This window comes from Lissotriton vulgaris, chromosome 2_1 (genome assembly GCF_964263255.1).
Source record: "Lissotriton vulgaris chromosome 2_1, aLisVul1.2, whole genome shotgun sequence".
Classification (NCBI taxonomy): Eukaryota; Metazoa; Chordata; class Amphibia; order Caudata; family Salamandridae; genus Lissotriton; species Lissotriton vulgaris.
In genome coordinates, this window is record NC_141687.1 from 860,634,969 (window position 1) to 860,652,123 (window position 17,155).

The 17,155-nt window shown below is 43.0% G+C and overlaps 1 protein-coding gene across 1 annotated transcript in view; it reads right to left on the reverse strand.

The window, feature by feature from the left end:
* LOC147731305 (putative methyltransferase DDB_G0268948) overlaps window positions 1-17,155 on the reverse strand; it is a 416,130-nt gene that overhangs the window by 23,060 nt on the left and 375,915 nt on the right. The gene's annotated exons all lie outside the window — the stretch shown is intronic.

A 17,155-nucleotide genomic window follows, 5' to 3' on the forward strand; every position in this document is an offset into this window, starting at 1 on the left:
CCCTTAGCTGCTTCATTGTCGGAAACCGCTGCCCTTTGGAGTGCTTCATAGGCCCAGTCGAAGCCTAACACTCCCTGGCTGGAAGAATACCAACATCCGCACCCAAAGAGGTAAAGCTCTTTATGCATGCATTAGGGCCATTGTCTTCTTAGTTCTCAGACACTTTGCAGATTTGTTTCTGAGAAACACAAGTAGTGTGACATGGAGGCCTTCCTCGCATGACCAACTCTAACCTAATATATATTGAACTATAGACATTATGTTTGAAACTCCATGTTTTTTGCTCTGAGAGACATTCTGCTCGGGCAGATAGTGTTCCCATCAGAACGTATGTGAAAAAAGCAGAAATATACCCATGAGGAACAATATGCAAATATGACCATTGTGGGTGCACATGAGAAATATGTTGTCCCAAAATCGTGCCAATTCCTAGCACGATCCAATTCTACAACTAGAGCCATGAGGAAATATTTTACAATAGCAGGTCTAATACTGCTGAAAAAAAATATGTAACTTCAGAAGTAGATCTCACTAAAAACATTCACTAGACAAGATCAAAAACATGAGCAACAGATCTTGGCTGGAGAGAGCGAGTAGCAGATCATCTCTAGTCTGAATAAGTGACCATCAAGTGACTCAAGCCCCATTCTAATGCCAGAGTGCATCAGATGCCAAAGGGCCCAAGAGCCAGAATGAGCGTAAAAGGAGAGAGCGGATTCCATATTAGGTTGTCCTTACATATGTTATCTTTTATTAGTAAAATCCCCTTTTTGTTGATGTTAGATTTGATCCTTTGTAAAAGTTTTGATATTCCAGCAGAAATTCGAGCTAAAGTTTCTTCCTTTCCTTAGTTCTAGGAGGTTTTTCCATTGATGGTAAACGCTCAGCGTTTAGACAGATCATGGCAAAATCCTCCAACCTATTGCTCTTTTATTGTATGATGTTTGTTAGCCATCTGATGTTGTCTGCATCTTTCCTTCTCTTTACAAAACCAGGTTGGGATCTATGAAATAGTTCTGTGACTATACCATTGAGTCTTATAATACATATTTTTGCTAAATGTTTGGCATCTATGCAACCCAAGACTATCTATTACTCAATATCTTTAACTAGTCGATGAATTTAGCAACGTCTTCTGTTATAACACAAATTGTACTTAGTCAGTCTTAGTGACCATTTGAACACGAGATAAGGGAGTCTCACTCCCATTTCAATAGGAGACAAAACAGTTACTTACATAGCAAGTGCGATCCCACGTGAGCCAAGCACTCTTATTAACACTAATAGATACAAATGTAAAATAATGACAAAAGCTGTGATTCAAATACTGTACATCTTTCAAAAGAAAGTCTCCGATGTAAAGCCATATATACTTGTGAATCAAAAGTATAATTAAACAAGGTATATGGTCTGCTAAGAAAAATTCCAAATATGTGCATATATATATATATATATCAAGCCTCTTTACTCCGTTAAACGCCGCCACCGCCCAAACAGCAGGTGTGTCGTCTAAAAAAAGACCTCTGAAGTCAGGTCCTCATAGATTCAGCTCTCTCACGAGTTGAGAACACCTTGTGCTGGCCAAAATAATTTATTATGTCAGCTCTTTGGACACGTTTCGCCTGACCAGCAGGCTTGTTCACCAAAGTTTTCCGTATCTAAAGTGGCCATTTTTAACCGCTGTGCACATTACAAACATCATGTGTAATGACTACAAAATAAGTGTACGAGAAGACAGACTCGTAGTTTCTCGGCTGACCAGCTCTTAAACATAACACATTATACAAATATTTTACATTTTAAATTACGATTGCCAGTGTGGCCACCATAAATGTAAGTTTTCAAGTTTAGGAAACCTCTTAGCGCAACTTAAATTTTAAAACATACCTTGGTGCAGTTTTCGTCAGGTAAGTCGCGTCTAATGTTACCATCATCCTCACCTTTTCAAATAACTTGATTGGCACCTTGTTGTACCAGCGGCTAAGAAAGTAGCATAGTGCATGATTTCTCCACTTAGTCGCTGCCAGAATACTAGCCTGTCAATGACTAAATGAACTTAGGTTGTGGCTCCGGTAGTTATTCCTGTTATGGTTTAACTTTTACGATTTGAATTTTATATTTAGGCCCTAGTGGGCAGAAGTAAGCTCTGTCTTCCTTAGTGTTGTAACACTTTATATAACATTATTTTAATATAAAGAGTTGTATTCACCCCCATTCTCCCTCTCCGGACAATGAGTTATCAATTCATTGTCATAGTACCAAATTAATAATTCAGGTACACTCTATTAAGTGGAAGACACATACTATATTGTCTGGAAAGGGTCTGAGGAAACAGCTAGAGATTTCATAAAGATGCTTCAAAACAATATTCTTATCTTGAAATTTACTAGCAACATTAGTGCCTCCACGATCAACTTCTTTAACTTGACGTTGTACGTCAAAGAATCTAAGCTCCATTCGAAATTATACAGAAAGCCCACTGCAGTCAATACGTTATTGTATGCAGGAAGTTTTCATCTGCAGAACCTGATTAGAAGTATTCCGTATGGGGAGAGTCTTAGAGCAATCCGCAACTGTAGTGACAAAGATAGTTTGGAGTCAGAATTTACCATACTGATCTCACGATTCAAGAAAGAGGGTACACTGAGGAGAATATCCAACGTTCAATTAGTAAAGCCAAAAAGAGGAGCAGGGAAGATATCTTGCTTAACAAAAGCAAAAACCAGCATAGGCATAAATCCCAAGCCAATCAAGTAAGAATGATTAACACTTATAATTGTAAGCACAAACAAGTGAGGAACATCTTGAATAGGCACTGGCATTTAATTTATAATGATCCAGTGTTGCAGCCATCAGTACAAAAAATGCCAGCAATTATATTCAGAAAAGCCAGATCCTTTAAGCAAATGCTGGTATCTAATATGCTTCCACAAAAATAGCAGAATATTAGTGGTTCTACTTGGCTTAAAAGAAAACCTGGTTTTGTGAAATGCTCGAATGTCAGGAATGTAGATATGGCAAGAACACGCAGTCTTACACTCTTCGTCTCTCAAAAAGAGAAAAGAAAATCAGAGGTTTCCTGTACTGTAAAACAGAGTACGCTATTTACGTCCTTCAGTGCCCCTGTGGCCTGAAATATGTAGGCAGCACAATACACCCAGCTCATATCAGGGTGTTGCAGCATATGAGGGCTATCCGCAATGGTGACAGGGCGTACCCATTAGCGCGCCATTTTGAATCCCATCATAACAAAGAAGTGTCAGGGCTCAGCTACTTTGTAATTGACTGTATCCCACACAGTATTCGAGGTGGGGACCGATAGAAGAAGCTGAGACTACTTGAATCTCGCTACATTCTGGAACTAAATACCCGGGCACCTACTGGGTTAAACATAGAAGAAGATTTAAGTACGCACCTTTAGGGAGTTTACACTGCAAAAGTATAGAGTAAGATTAATTTATTGTGAAGAAGGGAGTTAACTAGGCAGCTTCCTCGAGTCTAGGTTTTATATGTATGTCTATGTGTGTTTATTAACTTTATTATGTTGCACTTTAATAGCACTTTTTATTTTTTATTTTATTAAGGAGTGTTGTAACACATAGTGAAGTGGAATCAATGCCCACTGGGGCTTTATCATAATATGTGTCTTCCACTTAATAGTGTGTACCTGAATTATTAATTTGCTACTATGACAATGAATTGATAACCCATTGTCCGGAGATGGAGAATGGGGTGAATACAACTCTGTATACTAAAATAAATTTATTAAAAGTGTTGCAACACTAAGGAAGATAGAGCTTACTTATGCCCACTGGGGCTAAATGTAAAATTCAAATCATAAAAGTTAAACCATAACAGGAATACCTACCAGCTCCACAATGTAAGTTCAGTCAGTCATTGACAGGCTGGTATTCCGGCAGCGACTAAGTGAAAAAGACATGCACTATGCAACTTTCTTAGCCGCTGGTACGACAAGGTGCCAATAAAGTTATTTGAAAAGGTGAGGAAGACGGTAACATTAGACGCATCTTACCTGAGGAAAACTGCACCTATGTATGTTGTAAAATGTAAGTTGCGCTAAGAGGTTTCCTAAACTTGAAAACTTAAATTTATGGTGGAGACACTGGCAATCGTAATTTAAAATGTAAAACATTTGTACAATGTGTTATGTTTAAGAGCTGGTCAGCCGAGAAAACTTTGAGTCTGTCTTCTTGTACACTTATTTTGTAGTAATGTCACGTGATGTTTTATAATGTGCACAGCGTTTAAAAATGGGCACTTTAGATACATAAAACTTTGGTGAACAAGCCTGGTGGTCAGGCGAAACTCGTCCGAAGAGCTGACTTAATAAATTATTTTGGCCAGCACAAGGTGTCGTCAACTCGTGTGATGCTTGCGCCACGTGAGAGAGATGAATATATATATATATATATATATATATATATATATATATATATTCACTGAAAAAACCATAGGTTTCACACCAGTTATAGTTAGCTGGAAATTTTATTGACATAAAACCATTGAAATTCACACGTTATAGTTAGTTGGACTCACTATAACTTGCACGTGCAATGCACTGCTGATGACGTCACATATTACATCACTCATGACATGGTCAGTGACATCACTCATGACATCACTGATGACACCATCCAGTGAATGTATGTCTTTCTGAATAATAAATATTAGTGAGTAATGTTTAAATATTTAAATATATGTATTAGTGTTTCACTTTGTGTATAAGTGGCTGCATGGGTTGGTGAGTAGCTGCATGTGTATGTATATGGGTTATTAGATGTTTTTCTTAGTATCAGTATGAGTGTCTATATGGTTTGATGGGGGTATTACTTAGCACATAGATGCATGAGTGACTGACTCTCTGTTTGTATTTGTTTTGAAGACAGCATATGTGCAGGACTGTATGGGTGGATAAGTGTGCATATTTGTATGCTAGTGAGTGAATGACTGTCTCACTAGTGTCTTTATCAGTAACTACATATGTTACAAGTGAATATTGATGTATATAAGTGAGTATATGTGAGAGTAAGAGATTGTAAGAGTTCCTGTTTAAATAAGTATGTGTTTCTGTAAGTGATTATTTAAGAGAATAAATATGTTTAAATTTCAATAGAAGTAAGGTGGCAGTGTGTGTATAGCTCTAAATGCAAATAAATGAATGTTCAATAGTTTATTTGCATGTGTGAGTATGTGTGTGAGTAACTTTTGGATGACTGTCGCTGTGTAACAGGATGTAAAGGTGTTTCACTACATATGATGAGTGAGTATATGTATGAGTGACTATATTGAACTGTTAGTGAATGAGTGGATGTGTATATAGATGGTGGTTTTACTGAACTGGTTGTTTACAGTGAAAGGAGGTCTGTCACTCTGTCACAAGGATGGTGTCATCAGTGATGCCATGAGTGATGTCACTGACCATGTCATGAGTGATGTAATATGTGACGTCATCAGCAGTGCATTGCACGCTCAAGTTATAGTGAGTCCAACTAACTATAATGTGGGAATTTCAATGGTTTTATGTCAATAAAATTTCCAGCTAACTATAACTGGTGTGAAACCTTTGGTTTTTTCAGTGAATTTAATAGGTTTTTTAAATGCTAATTCCTAACTATAACTGGTGTGAAACCTATGGTTTTTTCAGTTAATTTCATAGGTTTTTTAATAGCAAATCTCTTTTGGTATGAAATGTAATATTTTTTATAATGAATTTTATATTTTATATTTATGTAATACTATTTTTTTATCTCTATATATATATTTTTATTTTTTTGCCCCGGAGCGCTCCCGGGGCGCGTACCAATGCGCTTACCGGTAAGCGCAATTTTGCTGCGCACCGGTTCGCGTACCGGTGAGCGCCCCGTTAGCGCTATTGCCGCGAACGAAAACATCATCGTGACGTATCGCGTAGCCGCGTGATGCGTGTTATGATGCACTGCGTAAGCGCACCCGGACATGCCGGAGCATATACGATCGTGCTACGTAAGCGCCACAGGGCATGCCCTAACGTGCTTATGCTACGCGCCCCCGGGCGCGCCCCGGGGAGCGTAGCGTAAGCGCGTCTGGTCAGGTGACCTGAAAATAACGCTTTTCATTGGTTCAGAACACTTTTGGTTTCCAAATGATGAAAGCCCCCACCTTTTTTCCTCATTCTCACTTTGTTGTTTGAGGGAGGAAGACCTGCTTCTATTGTTAGAGAAATGGCTACACTAGCAGCAGCAGCTGGGGCACCTGCACCAACACCACCACAACCACCACCACAAGGTCCACCACAACATCACATTGGTGGTCAAGAAGAAGAAGAGGAGGAGGAGGAGGACGAGGAGGAGGAGGAGAGAAGGCAGAGAAGGCATTTCCTGCCTGAAGACAATGCCCCATATAAACCAAAGGAGCACTTTATATTGGAGTTTTTTGAAATCCCAAGGGGTGTAAAGAAGGTAAACGCTGCAAAGGTGACTTGTCTCATCTGTGGCGCTGTACTATCCAGGGAGAACCCTGCAAAAAAATATTCTTTTGGTAATCACACTATGATTCGGCACATGCAACGATTGCACCCTGTGGTAAATAATTAATTACCCTGTCATAATTTCTATACATTAAAAAGGATTGCTCATAAAATGAGAGGCAGAGTCCGTGGTGTCCGATTCAAAAGGGCTTTAATGCAATAGCTCGAGCTACTGGAGAATCGGGTTCCATCACCACTAAGGTTCAGGAAGGGTCGTCATCTAAATCTTTATTCACATAACACATTATATATAGTTAAAACATACATTGCATTGAATAGAGAAGGTGGAGCGCTCCAGGCGGAGCAAGTGAAAGAGAGAGATAAGAACACATGGGCGTGAAAGAAGGCGTGTAAGGAGGCGTACACGTGGGTGTTCACTTGATGAGTCATAGGTGTGTCATAGGTGGGTGGATGCATAGAGGGGGTCTTCATGGTCAGCAGGAACCTTTACCCTACTTGTGCGCGCAAAACAGGTCATGACGTGACATTGACGTGTAACTGGGGGAAGCTGGAGGGAGCTGACTTTAGCACTAGTAGAGGAGTCTGGGATGTCAGAACGACCTGTACCTTTGGCATATCTGATATCTTGTGTTTGGAGGATGTATTGTCTGAAGTAAAGGTTTCTCGAGCAAAGGCTGTTCATCACTAAATGCTAGTGTGTGCATATATTTCTTCGTGCATTGCGTGGGGGCCATGGCCTTCTATGGAAACGGGTTCAGTAAATCACTTGAATGGAGACAGAAAGGCTAGGCCCTATCTTCTGCAGGCGGAATATGTTTACCCCTTTCACTAGACTGGAATGTGTTTTCTGTGGAGCTGAGCAGATAACTGTAGGCAAAATACTGTCTTTGGCAGGCCGGGCTGGGCACCTCTCAGCTGAGCAGGAAGTAAGGGAGAGGTCAGGGATACATAACTAAACTGCAGCTTTCAGAGTCAGAGGAGGCTCGGAGCCTGAATTCAGGACCTGGCTCGGCTGTGCCACAAAAACCTGTGCATCTCGACTTTTAAACGTGTACCATGTAAATGCATTGGCAACATAGGCCTCAGTGCAAAATTAAAGTTTCATTCATGGAGGGCCTAATAACTGCCATGCTAACATTGGACGGAAATGCAGAGGCATTATTATTACAGCCATGAGAAGGGAATTATATGATGACATGGACATACATGGGGCATGGGTACATAGATAGGGTGCGAGTGGGGGACACACTGACCACGTAAAATTTCTATTTCCTCATTCCCTCCTTGTCCCCTACTGTGCCCTTCAGGATACATCTATATTCATGAGACCATCTATTTGTTCATATAGCATAATTTGCTCGTCTTTTTTCATTTGTGCACGGGAACGTGAACGTGGACGGGGAATACAGGCAGTGGCACACAAGCCGCAAATCGCTGGGCCACATTGCAGACAGAGACAGAAACTGAATACTATGAGCAGTATTATTCCCAGGAAGGACAACACTGTCCAACCCCATCCCGCTATTACACTCCAGAGCCAACCGGACCAAGACCATGGGTCCTGATGCATTTCACGGGCTATCTTGTGGAGCCTTGTTATTGCTGCATACACGGATGGCGCGTTATTTGGAATAAACACGCAACAACTGGAGCTGATCACTCTACAAGCCCCGCCCCATCTGCCAGGATGACGTCAAGAACAAGGCGGTTCTGAAGAACAACAAGTCTCATAGCAGACTGCTCCTCTGTTAAGTTTCCTAAGGCAGAAGTAGTCTCATTCACTACTGCTTCCAAAGTTCTTGTCAATCTGCGTATCAATTTACTATTTTGGACGGGACCTATGAACCAGAAATATCCTTTAATGAAATCTTTATATTGTTCCCACGCTGTCTCAGTCTGATCGACAACTGGGGAATCGGTCTCCCTCTTGTGTCTAACATGTACTAGTCGTGAGTCTTGATGATAATGGGATGGGGCCAGGAAAACAGGTGGCAGTAGGAACGCTATATAACACGTCCCACCCCAGGCTAAAGGCAGACGTACATAGGCTGTCTGACCGCAAATGAAATAGGAGTGGCGGGAAACTTTGAAAGTAGACTTTCCTTTATCATTGAATTCGACCACAGTATTACAATCACTGTGTCCTAAGTGCACTGAACCATTCTTTCTAACGCATAATTCACCTTTTACTGGTAAAACTGTTATGAACGGTGAACCTATATTTGTCTCGGACTGGACGTTTAGAATCATAAGGTTAAGGGAAACATTTCCTAGTTTGTACACTTCATTTTCTAGATCTGTTCCTTTCCTTTGGGGAAAACCATCTTTGTCGGGGAAACATGCCTTGTTCATTACTATATTCAGGTCCCCGCAAATCCATTCACTCTGGGAATCTGTGAACTTTCTGTCTTGTAATGATGACATTAAAGCAAACCATGCTCCGCACGAACCATTGTGCGAAAACGGATAAGGAAATAGGGGCAGAACTCCCTTCGTTTCCTGATAAGGTGGGAGTCGGCCACATACCCAGCAATTCGTTACATTGCTGGCCTGGTGAGAATGGTGTAGCATACGAATAAAAGAATTGTTGCGCAGTGCTAGTCGATATGACAATTCATGGGGTGGCAGATCACTGAATGTGTGCTCAATAGTGTCATTGAAGGAAGAATGTATATGTGAACCAAGAGGAGGAAAGAAAACATGTAGCGTCAAGCTTACACATATAATCGATATACTTAGAAAAAACATAATGATCAGAGTTACTATGCATCTACTGCGTAAGGTTTTGCAATATTTTTCTTTTTTATCTCTCTGTCTATCTCTCTGTCTATTTGGGTCTACGATCTTATACATGTCAGAAACCTGTCTAACCGCTTCACCCGAGGGGGACTTAAACAATTAAACGCTGTCTGACTTACTAGACCGTAGCTTCAGTTTGTACTCCTGTTGCGGAGTCTTTTCTAGCAAAGGGAGTTTCGAGTCACTGATATCAGGGCAGTCCTTAGAGTCTTTTACCGATCCAAGTCCATGGAAGCGTTTGACGTGGTGGGCATGTATCCAGCCCTTCCTCCCCTCGACCTTGATGGCGGTCCTCGTTGTCAGTAGTACCAGCTTTGGTGCGCGCCAGCGGGGCTCGAGAGAACTTGAACGATCAAAATTCCGAACGAAGACAAGATCCCCAGGGACAATCGAGTGGTCTTTCACCTGGGTGTTGTCGGGGAAGGCAGCTGCAACCTGTGAACGACAAGAAAGGAGTGCAGACATCAAGGAAGCCAGGTAATCTGTCAGCATATTACTGTCGATATCAGTTATTCTTTTTGGCATAGGCGTACCCCACATATTCGGCGGTCTACCAAAAACCACCTCGTACGGGGATAGTTCGGTTCTGGAATGAGCTACCATACACATGTAAAAGAGGGCAACCGGCAAGGCTACCATCCAATCCACGCCTTTTTCTGCACAGACCTTCGCTAGCTTGGTTTTAAGTGTCTGATTGTGTCTCTCAACGAGACCTGCTGCCTCTGGGTGTCGTACACAATGGAATCTCCACTGGTACCCTAACAGAAGGGATACTTGTTTCATTAATTCAGAGGAGAATGGCTGACCGTTATCTGAGTACACGACACAGGGCAAGCCGTATCGCGGGAAGAATTCACGGACCAACTGCTTGGCAGTGGTCACAGCAGTGTAATCTGGTACTGGGTACGCTTCTGTCCATCTAGATAGTGCACATACAACTACGAGGACATACTTGTAGCCTCGACATCTGTCCATCTGAATATAATCCATCTGGAGGACTTCAAAAGGGTGGTCAGGAGGATGAAATCCGCCTTGTTCCACGGGAATGCCTTTGCCTGGATTGAACTGACAACAGATCCTGCAGGTACGCACTTTCTGTTTTGCTGCTGCACGCAGATGCTTGTTGAACCAGATGTTCTGTAAACTGTCTAACATGGCCTTTTCTCCTAAATGTGCTGGACTATGTGCTGTATTTATGATAACTTGAACCATGGAGTCAGGGAGAAACCATGTGGCTTTGCCTTTTGTCATCCAACCCTGGTCTGTCTGGACCCCTCCTTGTTTAGTCCATTTCTTGATTTCGTCTGGAGTGGCATGTGTCTGTATGTCGAGTACATCTTGTGAGGGATCCCTGACTGTCATGCAGTTTGTCAGTGATGGTGCTTCTGTCTTTGTCGTGTCTGTGGGAATGTCTGTTTGAGTTTGGGCTGTAAGTTTAGCTGTTCGATCTGCCAGGTCGTTACCCTGGGAAATGGTGTCTGTGACTTTGGTATGTGCTTTGCACTTCATGATGGCTACGGCTGTAGGCAAGTGTATTGCATCTAACAGAGCCTGAATGAGGGGACCATGCTGAATCTTGGCCCCATGAGAGGTCAGAAAACCTCTCTCCTGCCAGAGGACTCCGAAGTCGTGAACGACTCCGAAGGCATACTGTGAATCCGTGAATATGTTTACTTTCAAGTTCTTGGCTCGTATGCAGGCTTGGGTCAGAGCGATGAGCTCTGCTGCTTGGGCTGACAGTGTGTCAATTCGTTGTGTCTCTATGACTTCAGTATCAGTGGTCACTGCATATGCGGCCACTAACTCTCCTGTGCTTGTTCTCATGCATGAACCATCCACATAAAGTGTCAGGTCTGGGTCTGGTAGTGCAATGTCTGTCAAGTCTTGTCTTGGCTTTGTCACTGTGTTAACTACTTCCATACAGTCATTTGTTGCAGGGTCTGCTGTGCTTGAGGGCAAGAGTGTAGCAGGGTTCAGGGTGTTGCATCGTATGATCTCTATGTGTGGCTGGAACAATGTCAGTTCATATCCTGTCAGTCTTGCTATAGTCAGGTGTTGAGTCTGAGTCCTGTTCAAGAGAACTTCCACTGAGTGTGGAACCTGTACTGTCAGGGGATGTCCTAGCACGATGGAATCGCTTTGTCTGATTGTTAGGGCTGTTGCTGCAACTGATTTCAGGCATGCAGGCAGAGCCTGGGCCACTGGATCCAATGTACTAGAAAAGTAAGCACAAGGCTTGTGTTTTCCTGCTTGATCTTGTGTAAGGACTCAATTGCAGTCAGTAATGAAGAAATATCTGGGACCACTGGGTACTGAGGTATTATGCACTTGTTTAGTTCTCGGAGGTCAATCACTAGTCTGTAGACTGGTGGTGCATTTGGGTCAGTTCGTTTAAGAATAGGAATGATAGGAGAATTACATACATTGGAGTCAGTTTCTACAACCACTCCCTGTGCAATGAGTTCGTCAACAATTTTTAGCAATGCTACAACGGCATCAGGTGGTAACTTGTATTGTCGGATTCGTGGCAGTACTACTCCTTGTTTGAGAGTGACACGGTGTGGCGTAATGTGCATGTAACCTCCATCAGTTGGACCTTGCGCCCATAAATGCTGTGGTACATTGTGGAGTCTGGGATCAAAATCTCTCAACACATAATGTCCTTTAAAATCACGTAAAAACAATCTCACTCCTTCCGGAGAACAACAAATCACTGCTCCTAGTTCTTTCAATGTTTTTATACCAAGCAAGTTTTCTGGACATGACTTTGTAAGTAACAAGTCTGTAGTACGGGACAATGGACCGACTCCTAAGGAAACTGGCTTTGACACTTCGTTAACAATAGGCTTTCCTGAAAATCCCAGGGCAATATTCTGTGAGCCTGAGAGGGGTGCCCCTGGAACCTCGTCATGACTGATGGTAGTTCTGCTCGCCCTTGTGTCAATTAGAAATTTTCTGTCTTTTCCCAATACACGACTATGTACATAGGGACCCTCTTGATCTACAGGAACCTCAATAAGGGGCAAGCCAACCTCCCTCTCTAGGCTATTTCATGAGTACTGTTGATATTCTGGATAGTCTGACTGTGCGTACTGGTACATTTGTTGCGTGACATGTTGTGTGGCAGCAATGGGTTGCGGTGTAGCTACTGTCTGTTGCGAATTCTGTGGCATTTGCGTGTTCTGCGGGATGTTATCCTGTCTAGGGGGACGCGGTCTTTCTTTTGTCTTGCCTGTAGCTATATTGTGTTTCAAGACAGCACATTCATTCACATAGTGACATGGTTGCTTGCAATAATTACAGTTCCCTTTGACAGGTGCCGCGCCCTTTTTATGGCCATCAGCTGGTACTGATTGTGCAACTAGTACTTTCATTTTCGTATCTTTCATGCGTCTCTTTTCGTATTCCTGTTCCTCTCTAATTCGGTTCTGATGATATTGTAGCATTTGTAACATCTGGGAAGGACTGTTTGCTTGCCAGGTACTCTCAACCTTCTGTACTCTATTTTTGATCGGGGGTAAGGAATTCTCTACTAATTTGCTCACAAAAAGATGTGGGTATGATTCACTATTTGTCTTAAGGCCACTGTTAATAATAAAACATTTTTCAAATCTAGAATAAAAATTACTAGGGTCTTCATCTGGTTTCTGTTTGCAGGCTGAAATAGCATCCCAATCTTCCTTTTTAGTAATCAATAATCTTGGCAAGACCTGTATCAATAGTTTGGGTAGTTCTTTAGCTTTGGCCCCAAGACCAACACCAGGACCTCGTCTTTTATCTTCATCTTCCAATTCTGCCCAACTGATCTTTTTCTCTCCCACCTCCCAGTCTTTTTCTTTAAGCTTTTCATAAATGCCTGCTGGTAATAGTACTTTCAATAATTTAATGATGTCAGCGTATGTGTAATACCCTATGCGGAGAATGTCTTTTAATTCACGGTGGAACCCCCCGGGTCTTTATCATGACAGGGCAGCAGTTTTTTCATTTCCAAGATTTCTATTTTCGTCAAGGGTGTGTAAACGTATACTCGTTGAAGCTCATTGGTTGCATTTCTAACGGGATGTACCTCTCGTAGGGGGTTCTGTCTGTCTATGTGGAAAGTCTTTCTGTCGCGGTGTGGGGCAGGAATCAAGTGCGTGGTCAGAAAAGTCAAGTACTTATGTCGTTGGTCTAGAATGACATTGATTAATTCGGTACCTAGGCCTCTCCATCTCTCTAAAAGTAAATCGTCCAGTAATTTATACAAGGGACCTGGATCAGAATGTTGGCTCTCGTACAAGGTGATTAGATGTTGAGCCATGTAAATACCAGCTAAACGCTGTTCTTCCAAAAGAAGGCTTAAAAATGTTTGCGCTACTACGTCATCATTATATATGTTAGAATTACAAGCCCATTGAACGGCTGACCGGGCTAGTTCCTGTTCATGCATAGTACGAAGTTCACCGCCCCCCTGCTCGTCTTTTCAGTGCATTCTCAGTAGCTTGGAATAGGTGTTCGAGGGAATATCTTTCTGGTATGGGAGGGCCATGTTTACTGTAATCTAGGCCTTTAGGCCTGTCAAACTGTCTCGCCCTGCCTACGTAATTCAGTTTATCCACTTTCTCTGTTTCTGGCTCATCCTCTCCAGAGGCTAAGTCGTCCTCTTTCTCGTCTGACTCATTCTTGTGTAAGTTCAGAATTTCTTTACGAATTTTCCTTTACATACATTCTATCTTTGACATTGTATCATGTTTACCGGCAGCTATGTTGTCACTCCAATCATTCATACCTTTAGTTACTTCTTTATCTGGCTGGTCTTGTTCCCTGATCAAACAATTAATCAAAAATCGTAAAAGCATGCCTTGAACCTCCACCTTTCTTTGTGCCATGGCCTCATGTATACTCTCGGGTCCCTCCCCCGTTCTAACGAAGTGGTATATTTTGTTTAGATGGCCCTTCATGTCTGGTAATGTCATCAAATAGTCTGCAACGCGTCTTAATCGTACTGAGTACATGAGCATTGAGCCTACACCTGGTACTGGATCATATATACAATTTGAAATCGTTACGGTTTGTTTAAGAGGTGTTGCTGTCATTTTTGGTGTTCGTTGTAGTGCTAATTCTCGTAGTGTTCGTGATGGTGGCGGTGTGTGCAGTATGTCTGCGGTGGGCCCCCCTCCCATTGCCCCTTGACTTAAGTCCCCTTGGCTTGAGTCTGTCACTGTCAGTGTCACTACTGGTGCGGGTTGATCCTGTGATACGGGCAGATGGCGAAAAGGATTGTTAGGGGTGTTGACAGGAGGAGGAGGGGGAGGAAAATCAGCATTAACATAATCCGGAGCGGCGTCTTCTAAATAGGAGGAAAGAAAAATGTCCGCTGCTGTCTGTTTATGACTATGGACTTTAGTCGGGATCAGTGGTGGTGGCAAATTACTGGGTACTTCCGGGGTCACTTGAGGTAGTCCTTCGGCGAGGACGGGATACATGCCTTTAATAAGGGCATTTCTTTGTCTATCTACTTGTTCTGCCTTAACCCGTTCACCTTCTTCCTTTAGCTCTTTTTCTCTGGCTTTTTCTGATGCTTCTCTACTTCTCTCTGCTTTGTGGATTTCTTTCTCTGTTCTCCTATGCGCTTCTTTACGCCACAACTCTATGGCATCTTTCTGGGACTGTCTAGCTTTCTTTTTCCACAGTGCTTCCTCTACTCTCATAATGCATTCAGCATCCCATGTCCCTGAGACAGGCCATCTATATTTCTCTTCCAGATCCTTCGTGTAATCTACCCATAAGTCTAAAAACAGTATGGCATCTAGCCCGTGCTTCTGGTACATAAAATGGCCAGGAGTGTCCCTAGGCGGGACGGGAACTGCCTCTTCGAGTATCCCTTTCCTGGTTCCTATCTGACGTAATTTCGGAAACAGTGGCATGGTGTAACTAACTTGAACGAAAACACAATATACACATGAATAGACTGGAAACTATCATTCATACTACGACATCAAAACATTAAAAACAGATACATCCTAACTAGTACATAGAAAAAACACAATCCTGAAGAACAGTTTACTTTATGCACTGCAAAACAGTACAACCATACCGGTCTCGTAAAGAGACACGTCTTTACCGTATCCACCTAAATGGACACGTCTTTACCGGGTCTGTGTACCCAGACCCGTCTTTACCGGGCTTAAATAAATGAACCCGTCTCTATGCGTTCCAAATAACGGTACTCACCAGGAAGCAAAACTGAAGGCCTCGGAAACTCGATACTGGACTGGACTGCTACTGCTTCTGCTGCGCATGCGCCTCGGAACAGGTGGGCCTCGGGATACCTCGGACCTTGCTCTCTCAGCTTGGGCTCTGGTCGGGATGGTCCGCAATCCTCACCGCCTCGTGTGGATGCCTGGTTGCAGTCTCCGTCTCCTCCATGGGCCTGAGGGAGAAGGCAGGAAGTCCCGCTGTCATGTACACTTGAAGTCCGTCACGACTATAGAAGGGGTCAGGGGGCTGGACCTACATCGCCGGCGCGTGGGGAAGGGGACTCGTCCCTATTCGGGCGCCAGATTAATGTGGTAAATAATTAATTACCCTGTCATAATTTCTATACATTAATAAGGATTGCTCATAAAATGAGAGGCAGAGTCCGTGGTGTCCGATTCAAAAGGGCTTTAATGCAATAGCTCGAGCTACTGGAGAATCGGGTTCCATCACCACTAAGGTTCAGGAAGGGTCGTCATCTAAATCTTTATTCACATAACACATTATTTATAGTTAAAACATACATTGCATTGAATAGAGAAGGCGGAGCGCTCCAGGCGGAGCAAGTGAAAGAGAGAGATAAGAACACATGGGCGTGAAAGAAGGCGTGTAAGGAGGCGTACATGTGGGTGTTCACTTGATGAGTCATAGGTGTGTCATAGGTGGGTGGATGCATAGAGGGGGTCTGCATGGTCAGCAGGAACCTTTACCCTACTTGTGCACGCAAAACTGGTCATGACGTGACATTGACGTGTAACTGGGGGAAGCTGGAGGGAGCTGACTTTAGCACTAGTAGAGGAGTCTGGGATGTCAGAACTACCTGTACCTTTGGCATATCTGATATCTTGTGTTTGGAGGATGTATTGTCTGAAGTAAAGGTTTCTCGAGCAAAGGCTGTTCATCACTAAATGCTAGTGTGTGCATATATTTCTTTGTGCATTGCGTGGGGGCCATGGGCCTTCTATGGAAACGGGTTCAGTAAATCACTTGAATGGAGACAGAAAGGCTAGGCCCTATCTTCTGCAGGCGGAATATGTTTACCCCTTTCACTAGACTGGAATGTGTTTTCTGTGGAGCTGAGCAGATAACTGTAGGCAAAATACTGTCTTTGGCAGGCCGGGCTGGGCACCTCTCAGCTGAGCAGGAAGTAAGGGAGAGGTCAGAGATACATAACTAAACTGCAGCTTTCAGAGTCAGAGGAGGCTCGGAGCCTGAATTCGGGACCTGGCTCGGCTGTGCCACAAAAACGCGTGCATCTCGACTTTTAAACGTGTACCATGTAAATGCATTGGCAACATAGGCCTCAGTGCAAAATTAACGTTTCATTCATGGAGGGCCTAATAACTGACATGCTAACATTGGACGGAAATGCAGAGGCATTATTATTACAGCCATGAGAAGGGAATTACATGATGACATGGACATACATGGGGCATAGGTACATAGATAGGGTGCGAGTGGGGGACACACTGACCACGTAAAATTTCTATTTCCTCAACCCCAATAACTATTCTGCAGCAGAGGCGAGAGAACTGTGCAGAAACCTTCCACAATCGTCTGCCAGCACCTCAACAACCAAAGAACCCACTCCATCGGGTCCAGAGGCAACTCAGATTGTTCCAAACATCCAAA